Source organism: Silene latifolia, chromosome 2 (genome assembly GCF_048544455.1).
Source record: "Silene latifolia isolate original U9 population chromosome 2, ASM4854445v1, whole genome shotgun sequence".
NCBI lineage: Eukaryota > Viridiplantae > Streptophyta > Magnoliopsida > Caryophyllales > Caryophyllaceae > Silene > Silene latifolia.
In genome coordinates, this window is record NC_133527.1 from 27,774,619 (window position 1) to 27,779,882 (window position 5,264).

The following is a 5,264-nucleotide window of genomic DNA, read 5'->3' on the forward strand; positions in this document are numbered from 1 at the left end:
TTCGGCCAAGAGGGTCAAGCACGGTATTGATCTATCCTGTGGCTCAGATTTTGCCGGTTCATTAGGCGTTGCCGGTGACAGGCTCTCCGGCATGTCTATGCATGTTGATACTGATGCTTGCTTTTGATTTTTTTAGATCAGCCGCAGTCGGCCGCCGCTCTAGTTGAGCAGCAGGTGGAGGAGAACCCTGCGCAGGCTGGTGATGACATCGTCGCTACTGATTCTTCATCCCAGAAGGTTTCCCTTTCCCATCCGCAGGCTGGTGATCATAACGTCGCCACTGGCTCTTCGTCCCAGAAGGCTTCCCCCACTCAGCTTATATCGGAAGGCGCGAGGTTGATCAAGAGACTGGCGAGGTGGAACGAGCTGACCGGTGCTTGTATCACGGAGCAGGAGAAAGTCGCGGCTCAATCTGCTTTTGAGCTTAATGCCATTAAGAAGGTGGCCACGAAGGCGAAACTGGATTTTCTCAATGAGCAGAGGCTTCGGGGGGAGGCCGAGAAGGCGCTCTTGGCTGAGAGGAAACTCAGGGAGGACGCTGAAAAGGAGGTCCTTGCTGAGAGAGCCACGGCCGAGGCTTCTGCGGCCGAAGTTGAAAAGCTGGTGGCGAAGTGTGACCTCGTTTAGAGGCACGCCGACCTTTATCTCCAGCAGAGGAATGAATTTAGGGGCAAATTTCAGATCCAGGGGAAGGTGATCCGGAGCAAGGAGGCTATCATCAGGCAGAAGGAGGACGACATTGAGATGCTCCTAACCAAAATGCTCCCTGACCTGTGTTCCGAATTCCGGGATCTGGCCGAAGCCGCTGCCAGGGAAGTAATTGAGGAGCTCTTTCCTCTTGAAGGTTCCTTTCCGTGGGGCAGATTTGATGAGCTGTTTGACGACAAGCTCGAAGCTAAGGAGAAAGCTGCGGAGGAGAAGGTCAAGGAGGCGGTGAGGGTGAAGACAGAGCAGGAGGCGGCCGAGGAGGCAGCAGCTATCGCCGAGAAGGCCAAAGCAGCCAAAGAGGAAGCCGATTGGGCAAGGGCAGTTGAGGCTGCCGAGGCTAAGGCTGGGGCTGCTGGAGCTGAGGCTGCTAAGGGGGCTGCTGGGTTGCCCCTCGAAGAAGGTGCTGCTACCGCTGCTGATGGCGAGCAACAGTAGACATAGGGAGATGATATCTGTAGCCTTGTCTTTTGGTTTGTCCTTATAATTTCTTGTAATTCATTGAACATTTTTAATAAGAGCTCGTTTCTTCTGCCTCCGGCCTGGCCGAGGTTTTTACCTTACTTCCTTTTCTTGCGCTAGTATCCGAGCCTCAACTGTACTTTTAGCGTCTTTGTCTTCGTCTGGGTTGTCTCCTTACGTTATTAATTGAGGGTCTCTTTTGTTTCCGCCTCGGCTTGGCCGAGGCGGTCTAGAGCGCGTATCTCAATTGTGTTAACGCTTCTAAGGCATTTTGATTGCTTTGTGAGTATCAACTGCGTTGGTCGGGATTGCCGCTCTTGTCGGTGTGACAGTGTGAGCCAGCATCTGCTTCTTGTTACTAACTGTCGTGGCGTCTACCACTTGGAGTGACTGCGACGGCGTCCAACCTCTTGGGGTGACTGCCGTGGCGTCTACTACTTGGGGTGACTGCGACGGCGCCTACTTCTTCATGGGACTGCCGTGGCGTCTACCACTTGGAGTGACTGCGACGGCGTCCAACCTCTTGGGGTGACTGCCGTGGCGTCTACTACTTGGGGTGACTGCGACGGCGTCTATTTCTTCGTGGAGACTGCCGCTCTTGTCGGTATGACAGTGTGAGCCGACATCTGCTTATTGATAAAGACTGCCGCTCGTGTCGGTATGACAGTGTGAGTCGGCGTCTGCTGCTTCTTAGCGACTATGGGAAGAATGAACATTTTGATGGAAGACTTGATGGTTTTTCATTTAGGTAAAAGGATGCGTCGGGGTGCCCACAGCTGTTTTGGACACCTCCGCCGCTACATAGATTATTCCCGAGATTACCAGCGTCCTAATGGCCTATCAAAGGCGCAACGTCCTAGTCAGCCGCTAGTTAAGTCCATGAGGTCGCCCTCCTGTTGTAAGGATAGACTTTTCCCTTTCTCTGATTTCTTTGCTACTTTGAGGGATTGCATGTTGCATCCTCTGGCGGCTATCTGGACGTTGACCACCTCATCATTCTCGTCTTTGGAGACGAGCTTATGCGCTTCCCCCCGGTCCGAGACATACATCAGTGTTAGGGCCCGGATGGACATCACTGCGTCAGCCTCGCTCAGGATGACTCGGCCTATGAGAACGTTGTAGGCGGACGAGCCGTCGATGACCACGAACTCAGCTAGGACATTCTTAGCCGCATTCTTTTCGCCGAACGTCACCGGGAGTCTGATTGATCCGGTGGTAGCAGTAGGCCCCCCAGAAGTCGTATAGTGGGTTGGTGCGGGGGCTCGGGTCCTTGACTTTCGGCCGAGGCCGAGGAAGCATTCCCGAACATGATGTTTGTGTACGCGCCCGTGTCAATCAGGCACCTCTTGACCAGGTGGTTGGATATGTCCAAATTGACTACAAGTGGGTCGCTGTGAGGAGCGACGACTCCTTCGTAGTCCTTTCTTCCAATGGTTATATCGGGGATGTTGGAAGCAGGGGTCGCTGTGTTGGGCACAAAGTTGATGGCCTGATATAGCTCGTTCAGGTGCCGTTTATGCCCATGAGCGGACCCTCCGTTCTCGTTGCCCCCGATGACGACATGGATCACTCCTATCCGTTCGAAGACGGATTTTTTGCCTGAACTGTCGGCGTCAGTCTTTTGGCCTTTGGCAACGTACTTGCCGAGGCTCCCCTTCCGGATCAGCTCTTCAATGGCATTCTTCAGATGCCGACAGTCGTTGGTTAGATGGCCGGTGTGGTCGTGGTACTCACAGTACTGGCTCGTGTCACCGTCACTTTTTGGCTTGGGGGGTCTCTCCCACTTCTGGCCCTCGTCTTTGCTCAGGGCGAAGACCTCGGCGGCTGACACGACGAGAGGGGTTTTTTCACTGTACCGCCTCTGGTGGTATGTTCCTGAACTCCACCCGGCGCCCGTCGAGTCCTGTTTCCTGGCAGATTTATCAGACCGTGACCTATTATTGTCACGGCGTCTCTCATCGGACCGTGAGCCGTTATCATCACGGCGTCTTTCATCCGGGTTGTCCTCCCGGCGGCTCTTCCTTTCTGAGTGCTCGGCCTCGCTGGGGCCTACCCAGGTCTTGTGATAGTCCTCTACCTTGATGGCTTGATCAGCCAACTTCCTGGCGGCGTCCAGACCCAGGCCTCCGCACTTGATGAGCTCATTTTTTAATTCTCCCCTTGGGAGGCCTTTCATCAGCGCGAAAGCCGCCAATTCGGGATTAATTTCTCGAATCTGCTGGACCTTTCCGTCGAACCTCTTCACATAGCTTCGTAGGGTCTCGCCCCCCTCCTGTTTGATAGTTAGGAGGTCTGACGTCTCCACGGCCCTCCTCTTATTGCAAGAGTACTGGGCTAGGAAGGCGTCCCTTAGGTCGGCATAATAGTATACCGAGCCGTCGGGGAGCCCCTTGTACCAACTTTGAGCCATCCCATGCAGAGTTGTTGGGAAAACTCGGCACCAGACCTCATCGGGCTGCTCCCATACCGACATGTAAGACTCGAAGGCCTCAGCGTGGTCGGCTGGATCACTATCTCCTTTGTATGATAGAGGTGGTAGCTTGAGTTTGGTTGGCACCTGGATCTCTAGGACGTAGGCGCTGAGGGGCTGTCTGACCACGTGTCGAACTATACGCGGCGACCGGCTCCTCGCATTCCTAATCCGGCTCCTCCCCTCGTAGCGGGAAGGACTCCTTCTTCGACTCGGACTTCTCCTCCAACTCTGCTGAGTTGGACTTCTCTGGCTCCTTTGGGGTAAGCCTCATTCGTGCGGCGGGGACGCTGTCCTTCCCTGAGTACGGGAAGGACTTAGGTCTACCGCGCCCACTTTGGGCTCCCCCGGCGACTTGGCTGGGTCAGCTTCTCCTAGTGCTCCGTTCAAATTTCTCGGAGTCACATTTTGGGCCCTGGTCTCCTGGACAGTTTCCGCCGCTCTTGTCGGCGTGACAGTGTGAGCAGGCGTACTACTAATTAGGTCTAGGAGCATTTTCAGCTTTGCTACGTCAACCACATGTCCCATGATGGTGACCTGGTTGGCTGGCAGCGGCGTGTCGGGTATTGATGGCATCCCGAACTCTGGTTGGATTACACCGCCGATGGAGGGCTGTATGACTCCGGAATTGTTGAAAGTATCATCTTGGTAAAATGCGGTTTCGTCGGTTACGACTGCGTCTTGTTGTTTCGACATTTCCTTAGCTTTTTGGGTGGGTTTTTGTTGGTTTTTTTTTTTTTTTTTGGGAATGAATGTGACTAGCTTCTAGTGTCTTTCCCCACAGACGGCGCCAATTGTTCCGGGTGTAATTCCGGAGCAGATATTCGTTACCACCCTTGGCTTGTAGAATAATGTCTTTGGTTGGATTCTTCTTGTCTTAGTCGTTCCTCTCGGCCTCTCCTGCAACAATGAACGAACTGAGGGCTTGGCTTTGTGCCAAGCGTACTCACTCCGACGCTCAAGTCAGTAAACCTAAAGGATTAAGTTGTATGTTGTTTAGAGCAATATATTGTAGAGAGATGAGGAAGATAATACCAGTTTATGTGCGATATTAGGTTAAGTTGTGGATCCCTTACTCAATGAGAGTAGAGGAGTATTTATAGACTTTCACCTTTTGTCACGTAGTGGCCAAGTGGCCAAGTGGCTAGCAGGTGGAAAGACTGATCTACCCCTCGGCCGAGGGACCTATGGCAGGCCGGCGGCCATGTTGGCTCACCGCCGAGGGGTCTTGGATATGAGTACGCGGGTATGTGTCCCGGCTGGCAGGTTGCCATGCCGACACCCAGGCTGACAGGCCGATGGGCTGCATCGGCTAGGCTGTCTAAGTCGTTGACTTGCTGTAGGTATCTTTGACCTTGCTCAGTATGTTGACTTGGTCAGCGGTGCAGAATATGCCCCATCAGAATATATAAAACTTGCCTTAAATATAATATAATGATGATATTTTCCTATATTTGATAAAATGAATTGATATATTTGACTGCAGATTTTCTGGATTGAGAGTTGAAGAATAAGTATATAATTGATCTACAATATTTTGATTTATATTATTTTTGATCTACAGTTCAATAATAGGTATATAATTGATCTACAGTATTTTTCGGATTTGATCTCTGATAAATTGATA